We start from the raw sequence: 11,275 nt of genomic DNA on the forward strand, positions 1-11,275 counted from the left end.
ATCCCGTAAAAGTGGTTCTAGAGCTTTCATGGGTTATCTTTATCATTTATAGAATAAGACTAGGGAGCTTACATCACCAGGTTAGACAGAAGAGCACTTTATTATTACTATTTTTAAAGATTTTATTTATTTATTTGACAGCAGGAGAGCACAAGCAGGGGGAGCAGCAGAGGGAGAGGGAGAAGCAAGCTCCCTGCTGAGCCACAAATGTGGGTCTCTGTCCTAGGACCCTGGGATCTTAACGTAGGCAGGCACTTAACTGACAAGAGCTGCCCAGGTGCCCCCAGAAGAGCATTTTAAAAAATTTGATTACATTGTATGTAAGCCCTCTTCCACAAAGGATTTGAAGTCACCTGCAATAAGAACAGATAAAATTGCTTTAAAATCTGAATATAAATTTAAGGATCAAGAACAAAGAAAATATAAAGATGATTAAAAGTCAAAACCATGTTCCTGTATTTTGTTGCTGCATAATGAAAAACCTCAAAAGTTAACAGATTTTACCTACTGTATTATTCCCTCTCAGGGTTGTGGGAGTTACCTGGCCATAGCTGGACAGCTTCCGCTGTATTCTGTTGGTTCAGGCAGTCACAAAGGTCAGCTGAAGTTCAAGGAGAGGGAAATAGGCCCCACCACTCAGTGGGAAGAGTGTCAATGTCCCATTATTAGAAGAGCATGTGGGATGAGATACAGTGAGGCAGCTATTTTGGAAAATACAATCTACCACACCCTGGAAGGGGGAAAAGGACAAATACGCATTAACTTCTCAACTGAGTTTTTTATTACTGTGTTTTGAGGTTACATGATTACCTCCCACACATACATTTCCCCAATAACTTTTATGAACCTTCTGATTTTTTTTCATTGAGCCAGCACAAGCTATTTTTATTCTCCAGACAATATGCATTAGACTTGAATAGCCCTAACAACTTTAGCAGGGGAGCTATTTAATCATATTATACCAGAGGTAGAGTGGCATGGTATCCATGTTTCAGACTAAGGGAGAAGGAAGAGGAATGCAATTTGAGTCTAAACTTTTTTTTTTTTAAAGATTTTATTTATTTATTTGAGAGAGAGACAGTGAGAGAGAGCATGAGAGGAGAGAAAATCAGAGGGAGAAGCAGACTCTCCAAGGAGCAGGGAGCCCGACATGGGACTCGATCCCAGGACTCTGGGATCATGACCTGAGCTGAAGGCAGTCGCTCAACCAACTGAGCCACCCAGGCGCCCCTTGAGTCTAAACTTTTATCAGAGATTGTTTACCCCTCTCAAAAGGGATAGAATATGTCTTTCCTGTCATCAGGGCCAGCAGAGAAAAAAAACCTACAGCTTAGGAACCATCTCTCACATTATAGTGAGAGAGAACCATCTCTCACATCATTATAGTTATTCAATGCAGCTTTGTAATAAATTGGTAGCAACCTAAACTCCAAGTGAATACACAAACTAGGAGGGGTAGGGGTAGTAATTTGGGGGTGAGGGCATACATAGGGAAGAGGTAGAGAGGTGATTTCTCACTATACCACTACATGCTGATGATTTCAAATTTTATTCTCCCAGACAACCTCTACTCTGTGGCCCCAGCTCACTCACCAAAAGCAAACCCAGTCTCTATTCGGAGACTCACCCTTAACTTGTTCAGAACAGAATTGCTATTTCCCATCTCCTAAAGCTGGTTCTCCCCTGCTGTCCTGTCTCAGTTAATGGCATCTACCACTCTCCCACATGCTCGGGACAAAGACCTAAGAGACACCTTGAACTCTAAACTTTACTTCACATCCCATTGCCAGTCTATCAGCAAGTCCTTCTGGCTCCACATAGAAATTAGATTTCAAAGCCACCCATTTCTCAAAATTGTTGTTCCAGCCCAAATCACCTCATCTCTTACCACAGCAGCCTTCCTATGGCCTTTGCTACTATCCCATCTTGCATTTCCCTAGAGTGATTTCCCCCCAGCTTTATAGATTTACTTATGAGAGAGCATGTGCGCGTGTATAGCTAGGGAGGGACAGAGAAGAGGGAGAGAGAATCTGAAGCAGACTTCAGCCCCACGAGAGGCTCTGTTGCACAACCCCCGGACACGACCTGAGCCAAAATCAAGAGTCAGACGCTCAACCAACTCAACTACCCAAGGGCCCCTATTTAAAAAAATTTAAACCTACAAAAAAAGTTGAAAAAGCATACAATGAGCACCTACCTACCCTTCATCTAGATTTACCAACTACCATTTTACCCCTTGTTCATGTGCACACAAGCCATACACACTAAAACACATTTTTACTGAACCATTTACCGAAAGCGAGTAGAGGACATTACATTCCTAAAAACCTCACTAGGTGTTTCCCACTAATAAGGACTTCCCATACATGACTGAATGATTCTTTTCAAATGCAAATCTTCATGTCATTCCCCTGCTCAAAACTCTGTCCAGAGTTTTTCTTTCACACGGAATGAAACCCAAATGTACCATATTCTACAAGGCTCTACACTATCTGTCCACTGCTTATCCTTTAGATGACATCTACCTCCCTCCCTCTAGCTTCGTCCCCACCAGTTACATTGACCAGGACAGGTATTGGTCAGGACAGGTGATGTCAGACCGAGGTAACAACTCCAAATCTAAGAAGTTTGACACAATACAAAATGTATTTCTTGTTCGCATTTATGTCTTTTGAGGGTCAGCCAAGGACCTTGCCTGCCTTGTCTTCCTCTTAGATTGTGGTTGCTGGAGCAGTCACTGTCTGAAGCATTACTAATCATCAAGCCAGAGACAGAAAAAAGTGCTCTAGACAGCCTGCCAGCTCTGTCCATAAATGGCACGTCATTTTTGCTCATGCCTCACTCTCCAAGATAAGATAAAACATACTAGGTGTAGTCCTGTCCATCCACAGAAGAACCAAGATAATGCAACCTTGTGCCTGAAAGGAGAGAGCACCAGAACATTTTAGCAAATGGCACTAATGACTCCCCATACTGGCCTTTCTGTTCCTTGAACACACAGGTTCACCCCAACCTCTGAGCTTTCTACTTGCTGTTCTGTTCATTTAGAACAATCTAACCCCACTAATCTTCATATCGCTCACCTCCTTTCTTCATCCAAATATCTCTGTCTTAATATCACCTCCTCAGATATGCCTTTCTTGACCTTTCCATCTAAAGTAATATCATAGTCCTTTCCCATCTCCCTCATTCACTGTCTTCCTACCTTGTGAAGGTTTTTTGAAGCACGGATCTCATGTTATTAGTATATATGTTTATTTTTTTGTATTGACTGCCTCCCCCACTGGAATGTGAACTCCATGAGGACTTTGACTTACTCACTTCCATATTCCCAGCATGTAAGATAATGCCTGGCCAGCTAGGCACTTGAGACAGTTCAGTGAATGAATGAATAGGACTATACCATCCAAAATGGTCCATACTGTCCATACCACTAAGGCTTCCTCCTCCTGGGCAATGATCAGATAGACCCAACCAACATTTGCCCCAGTGACTCCACTTTTGTTTGTTTTCAGTTCTACCTAAATTCTCGTGGACACAGTGCTTTCTGAAAATACTAAATTACTGCAGAGCTCTACTAGCTTGGAAGCCATTCTGTTTCTTCTAGGTGACTTAGCATGTTTCTATTCTATGCAATCATTTGTTCATTTTAAAGAGTAGGCCTCAGTGGGAAACTGAATTTCCAAGTCAGTGTCAAAAGCCTCTCAGTAGCCCCAAGAATTGATGACATATTGTGTTATGGTTGAATTGCATTTACGTTTAGGTTATGGTAAAATACGTGTCATCCTTTCAGTCTCTGTCATTCACCACCACTCTGGGTATTTGCATTTAGCACCAGGTGAAAGAGGGGCATTCTTGTCCTCTCCATCAGCTATGCCAGATCTTATTATAAATTATAATACCGTATTATAAATAGGTATCTCAGTGAAAACCTCCCTGATCATTGCAACAGGGGTCCTTATGCCCAGATTAAACACACCTAGTTAATGACTGGGGCATTCTAATTATGATGAACTCCATTATCTCTGTCCCACTATAGAGAAGTCCCTGCTGCAACAAGAGAAATGTGCGTTTTCTTTAAACAGGGAGTCCCGTGGTATATTTATTATTAGTACGTCTAATATTAGTACGTCTTCCAGGGGTGCTTGGGTGGCTCAGTCAGTTAAGTGTCTCTTGATTTTGGCTCAGGTCATGATCTCGGGGTCATGAAATGGAACCCCAGGCTCCATGCTCAGTTGGGAGTTTGCTGCTCTCCTCCTTCCTCTTCTCTGCCCTTCTCCTCAACCCCAGGTGCAAACGCTCTCTCTCTCAAATTAAATAAATAAATAAATCTTTAAAAAATATATTAATACATATTCCCAAAGTACATTTATGCAAAGCTTCTTGGGACTTCACTTGTATCACAATGTACCCATCATTTTGTACTTAATGAACTCTCATGTTGAATTTCTCTCTATGTCTTAACATTTACATTACCTTATAACACAATTAGCTTAATAAGTAGTAAGGGTTTCTTATCTAATCCCCCAGCTAGTAATTTCTACATTCCTACATGGACAAATGATAACTAGGGAATTGACTGAAAAGGGAGTTATCTAATGTGCTCCTTGAGAAGACTTTGTCAGTTATTTGGAAAAGAGAAGCCCATTTGCCATGTTTTACTCTAAGCCTTTTGAGAGGTAAAAAAGGAGATCTTTTGTATAAGTAGAAGAAGAAACAAAATGAACTACATAGCAACATGGTACAGAATGTGTTTATGTTCTATGCTCAGAGGCATAGTATAGTAGCAAGAACATAATCCTTGAAATCAAGCAGCCCAGTATTGCCATCCTGCTGTCAGTTACAGGTTGTATAGCTGGACAAGTTAAATAGCTCTTCTGCCTTAATTTTCTTATCTGCCAAGTGGTAATGATAGTACCTACCTCACACAGCTGTGGTGTGGATTAATAAAGATCTTGAAAGCTTGAAATTAATAAGGATCTATGAGAGGGGCCTAACACAATGCCTGCCACATTGTTAAGTAGGAGTTTCACAAATGTTCACTTTAGTTCTTCCTTTGGTTGCCTATACATTTTTAACTTTTCCCTTCTTCCTCCAATCTTTCAGTTATACTAACTAATCTGTGCCCTACATGTAGCAGTGTGAATAAAAGCAGAGACCTTTGGAACCCAGGCCAACACGGACCGTAGATATCACAGACAGCAGAAGTGTGTTGTAGCATATTGCATTTCCTCCCATGTCTTCCTTGCCATATGCTCTTCTTAATAGTACAACCTCGACACTCCTTCCCTGGAGGGGTGGGATATAAGTCCCCTCCCCTAAAAAGTGGGTGAGCCCCTGTGACTGCCCTGCCCAGTAGACTATAATGAAGTGACACTATGTGATTTCTTTGATTATAAACAGCCACCTTCTGATTTCTCTTGGAACCCAGCCACCATGCTGTAAGGAAGCACAAGCAGCCTGAGGAGAGACCCAGATGGAGAAGAACCAAGGCCCAGATGGAGAAGAACCAAGGCCCTAATCCACAGCCCTGATGAGGTTTCCAGCCAACAGCCAAGCCTCAACTTTCCAGTCATTTGAGTGAAGCTTTGAAGAGGCTCCTCTGGCCCCCAGAATTGAGGTTTTCTTCATATGAGTGGTGCCTGTTCCCAGTTGAATTAGATAACATAGCATAGGAAAGAAACTTCCCTGTTACAGTTTAAGAATTTGATCTTAACTTAGGAGTAAATCAACAAGTGTGTTATTCAAGTAGAATTCATTGATAGAACTAGTCATGTCAAAACATTGAAGTGCTTCTGAATTGGCTTAGTGAATAGCTACTGCCTTGAGCATCTCAAGTACTACCACCCTCAGCCCCCAATCCCATCCTACCACCCTGGTCTCCCAGTCTCTCTCCCAAAACCCCTTGGGCCACCCTCCACTCCAGATGAATGCCTGGTTCAGTGAGGGAATTTTCAGGGATCCTGCCCCAGTTCTTTGGTATCTACTTTAACTGGTGGAGTATGAACCATACTATACGGGTTGAAGAATTTGGAGTATCACTTCTTCTTTCTTTTTTTTTTTTAACTTTATTTATTTACTTGACAGACAGAGATCACAAGTAGGTAGAGAGGCAGGCAGAGAGAGAGAGGAGGAAGCAGGTTCTCAGCCGAGCAGAGAGCCCAATGTGGGACTTGATCCCAGGACCCCGACACCATGACCCGAGCTGAAGGCAGAGGCCCAACCCACTGAGCCACCCAGGTGCCCTTGAGTATCACTTCTTAAGGCAAATATATACACATACACATACACATACATAAATATAGAGTGATCACACTGTACATACTGTTTCTTGGTGATTTTTTTTTCCCTGTTTGGCTTATCTCTATACTCTCTTCTCCTGCTTTCACATTATATCCCACCCACCACCCCCCAAACTGGGCAATGCTGTGAGCCACCTACCAGGTATCCTTCCATATCTTTCATTAGGCTGCTTATAAAATTAAATAAAAATGTGCATGCATATCCATACATGTGCATTCTGATTGGTTTTGCCCTATTTGGTTGAGACTTCTCTCAGCCTCTAGTTTCACACCCTCCCCATCCCAGGAGGCAGAGGGATTTGCCCAGTTGGTGAGTGGGAGTAGAGGAACTGTATGTGTTCATTCAGCACTGTCTTTCTCCCTCTTGGTTGTGAGAAAGGAAGCATGGTCAGCTTCACCTCTGCAGGGCCGTAAGAGAAAGTGGCAGTGTTGGGAGCCATAACTGGGTCCATCTGTCCAATGCAGAGATGGAGCATTGACCTACCTGCTCTATTTAGCTCTGTAAGCCCAGCAGGCCAGTAGAAGCATTATCAGGAGTTGCCATGGTGTACCTGTCTCCCTTAGCCTGAGTCCTACGTTTGCCTCCCAGTGGAAGGGGAGTTATTTACTGGGTCCCCAAAAGTCCCATCCCAGCCACAGACAACACCAGCATTTTGTAGCCAGTGGTAGGTAAAGTAGTCACAGGGAACAATTGGACCTGCTCGGTGTCCCCATGGTCAGCACTCATATGTGTGCCAGCACTCATATGCTCACATGCCTGAACCCTTTACCCACTCAGCCCACCAGTGGGAAGCAGGCCCCACGAGGAATAGAGAAGAGAGGCCAAGCACCGTGTCATAGACAGCTGAGCTCCCACTGAGGGGATGGGCTGTGAACTGGACAGGTGGCTGAGATTTTAGTAATCCACTCTAAAGACAAGCACTGGAATAGGCTTAATTCAGCCAAAGAGACCCAGGAGCTGCTACTTGGCATAATTAAATTTTTTCCAGCTCCAGAGTGACTTGAGATTCTTGAAAGCAAAGTTATTGGGAAAACGAAAATGTTCCATGTTGTTTGTCACTGAATAGCAATTCTCAAGTCTCCGCAGACATGAAGGCAGGATCGCTGACAAGAGATGGAGAGACATCTCTCTGGTTCACACTTGCAGGACTTCCCGTGGCCCAGCAACATTCCCACAGAGACCTCAACATAAATTAGCTTAAAGAGTCCAGTACTCGTGAGGAAGGAACTAGTGACAATGCTTTAATAAAGAAAGACAATAAAGGTGAGTGGAGTGATTAGATGAAAGGAATGTTTTATTAATTTGGGAAAAGGAAAGGCATAAGAGGAGAAAGGGAAATGAGTCAGTCGTTCTAGAGTGATGGGTTGAAGATATTCAGTCTAATTAGCATAGACAGCAATACCACTGGGCACCATGCAGATAAATAGCTTGCAATGGCTAATTAAGTTTATATGTTGAGATTCATGCTTTTGTGTCCTACTTAAGAAATCTTTGCCTACTGCAAGGTACAAGCCTTTGGAATGTTAACTAGGAAATCTGAGCAAAATACTGTATTTAAGGGACACCTAGATGGCTCAGTCAGTTAAGCCTCTGCCTTTGGCTCAGGTCATGATCCTGGGGTCCTGAGATCAAGTCCCGCATCAGGCTCCCTGCTCAGCCGGGAGTCTGCTTCTCCCTCTGCCTGCTGTCTCCCTGCTTGGGCTCGTGTTCTCTCTCTGACAAATAAATAAATAAAATCTTTTAAAAAATACTGAATTTCAGTAATTCCTTCTTATATATACTAAATATTTACACTATTTACAAATATATTTACAAATATTTACACTATTAAAGATGTGTAATATGTGAAATATTAAACAAATATATTGGATATATAAAAAATGAGCATTCTAGGAAAATGCATTCATACTGTGTGAAAACTGGTTTACAATACCATAATAATGAGCTAAAGGAAGACAACTTTTAAGTTATCTCTTTTTTAATTTCTAACAAACTTGCCTCAATCTACTCTTCCAACAAATTGTCTTCGCAGAGACTAAATAGTTCAGTCCAGTATAACTTCTTCATTAGAATTGCCTTTTTACTTACCATTCTCCAGAAACTCTTCCAGTCAGCAGCTTCTTTGGCATTCCGGAAAACAACCTCCTAAAACTGTAACATGAACCAATTTGCAAAGATTTTATACATGCAGCCAGATGATTTTGCATTTGCCAGGCTAAGCATCTTGAGGAGGCAATGCAGTGTGGGACACAGAATGTGCCCTTCGGAGCCACACGACCTGTGCAGGGATCCTGCACCCGCCATTGACTGGTTGTGTGACCTTGAACAAGTCACCTTCACTTGCTGTTCTTGATTTCCCCGATCAGTTCTTTCAGCTACTGTTGTGTAACGATCCTCCAACTTCACAGCCTGAAACAGCAAACATCTCACACAGTTTCCCAGGGTAGGAATATGGGAGGGGCTTAGCTGGATTGTTCCGGCTCAGGATCTTTCTTGAGGGTGCAGGGAAGACCTGGGCCAGGACTGCAGTCCCAGAGGCTTGACGGGGGCTGAAGGATTCAATTCCCTCACTGACGTGGCTGTTGGCAGAAGGCCTCAGTAACTCACCACGTGGGCTTTTTCATAAGGCTGCTCACATATGTCTGCATGACATGGCAGCTGGCATCCCCCCCATGACTGAGAGACCCCAGGGGTAGCAAGGAGAAAGTGCAGTGCCTTCTATGATGCTGTCACTTCTGCGGCATTCTCTTCATTAGAAGTAAGTCACTGAGTCAGTGGGAGGGGAATTAGAGTCCACCTTTTGGCGGGAGGAATGTCAAAGGATTTATGGTTTAAGATCATCACATTTGGAAAAAAAATCAAAGATTTTTTGATTAAAGAATCAAAAGCAAACACCTAGAACATTGCTGGTTTCAAAGTATCTATGCATGTACTTAGTCTTTATTGGATACCTACGATTGTACTATAGGCTAAGCTTAAGATCATGGCCCCTGCCCTCACGAAACTCGAAGTTTAAGGGGAAGATATACCTTAATCAAAGAATACACAAACAAATGTAAAATCGCTGTGCTCAGTACAATGAAGAGGGACTAGAGCTACTCAGGAAAGGCTTCTTTGTGGAAAAGAGATCTCAAGGACGAGTAGGGGTAACCTAGGTACAGAAGACAAGAGAAGTGTGTTCTAGCTGAAAGGGACGATAGAGGTAGACCTTATGGGTGGGAGCACGGAGAGCACAAGGAACCCGTCAGACTGGTGTAGCCAAGGCAGAGGCAGCGTGTGTGGAGGGCGGGAGTGGTAGCCAGGGGTCAGCCTCTGCTTTGCTTATCTGTGCCTGTCATGAGTTCGCTGGTAGCCAGGGAGGAGAGCTGACCACAAAGGGGTGTGAAAGAACTTTTTGGGATGATGGACTGTTCTGTATCTTGATCGTGGGGTGGTTCTAAGACTCTAGGTGTCTGTTCGAACTCAGAACTGTAGACTAAAGAAAGGTTAAGTTTTACTCTATGTAAATTACATCTCAATACATCTGAGTTAAAAAAGGTATGCGTTCATGCAGGCACTTTAATGGAGGCCAAAACATTGACTTTTTCTATAATAGCGTTTGGATTTCTTCCAAACAGGTTTAGTGCCCGCAGTATCAACAGAAGTGTGCCCGGCTGAAGTCTGACCTGTGTAGTGGTGCTGTAGCTAAACTGCGCATGCGGTCAGTGGCAGTGAGCTCTACGTGAGTGTGTGTGTTCTGGTGCGGGAATAAACACATAGCAAAGTAAACTAAATATAGTATAGGTCTTGGCACTAAAAGGAACATGTTTTCACAACTGTGGAAAGTATGAAGGAAGGGAAAATTTCAGAGGTAATAAATTAAGCTCTTTAATGTAAATGATGACTTTTGGGTTGCTCTGTTTTTATCCTGAGGAGATGTTGCTGTGTGAATGCAGTTCTAAGATCAACCAGAGTGCTTAACAATGGAATTTAAGAGCCTGTTATTTTGTTGCAAAACCAGTAACTGGTATGAAGCCAAACAGGTTTCCCTGTTAGGACTCCCCTCATCCCATGAGCCACGGCGGGGTTTGCCGTGTGTGGCTGATGTCACAAAGTATGTCACGAACAGAAATGTGTTCTCTCACAGAAATGTATTCTGGAGGTCAGAAGTCCAAAACCAAAGAATCAATAGGGCTGTGCTCCCTGTGATGACTCCAGGGGAGAATCTGTCCCCTGACCCTTCCAGCTTCCGGTGGCCCACAGCACTTCCAGTCTTTGCCTCCGTGGTCACATTGCTGCTGCCTCTTCTGTCAAATCTCCCTCTGCCTCATTCGTATAAGGACACTTGTCACTGGATTATTTAAACTCCTGTGGATAATCCTGGATAAGCACCTTCTTGAAAAATCCTTAACGTCATCCCATCGTTTGCCATATCAGGTAATACCCCAGGTTTGGGGGGGGATTAGAATGTGGACAGATTTTTTTTTTTTAAGATTTTATTTATTTGAGAGGGAGAGAGAGCATGAACAGGGGGAGAGGCAGAGGAAGAGGCAGACTCCCCACTGAGCAGGAAGCCCAACATGGGACTCGATCCCAGCACCCTGAGGTAGTGACAGAAGCTCACGGCAGACGCTTAACTGATTTGAGCCACCCAGGTGCCCCTAACTGCGGACAGATCTTTTTGGCTCAGTCTACCACAATCACTGAGTTCTCTAAAGATCCTAGCATAGTCATTTTACATAGTCATTTTACAGTGGTATAAGAACTGAGTTGTTCTCTACACAGAAGTAATGGTGGACGCTGTGAGCATGTAGGTGGGGCACAGTTATGCCAGGCTCAAACCCAGCCTGTAGGACTCCAAAGTTCATGCTCTTAACCACTAACCAGTATCGTCACCTTCTTAACCTTTTTTTGTGTGTTGGCTGTCAGCATGCTCAAAAGTCAGCAGTTACAGAAAGGAAGCATGGGCTCCAGTCGCACCAGTATCCTCTGG

General features: G+C 43.3%; 1 long non-coding RNA gene across 1 annotated transcript; it reads right to left on the reverse strand.

The window, feature by feature from the left end:
• Positions 1-212: 212 nt before the first annotated feature.
• On the reverse strand, positions 213-10,416 carry LOC123946910. Its single transcript, XR_006819677.1, has 3 exons — positions 8,392-10,416; positions 542-730; positions 213-353 (listed from the first exon to the last, which is right to left on the reverse strand). It is a non-coding gene; the product is annotated as an uncharacterized LOC123946910 (long non-coding RNA).
• Between the last annotated feature and the right edge of the window lie 859 nt (positions 10,417-11,275).

The sequence above is a fragment of the Meles meles genome, chromosome 7 (assembly GCF_922984935.1).
Source record: "Meles meles chromosome 7, mMelMel3.1 paternal haplotype, whole genome shotgun sequence".
Lineage (NCBI taxonomy): Eukaryota > Metazoa > Chordata > Mammalia > Carnivora > Mustelidae > Meles > Meles meles.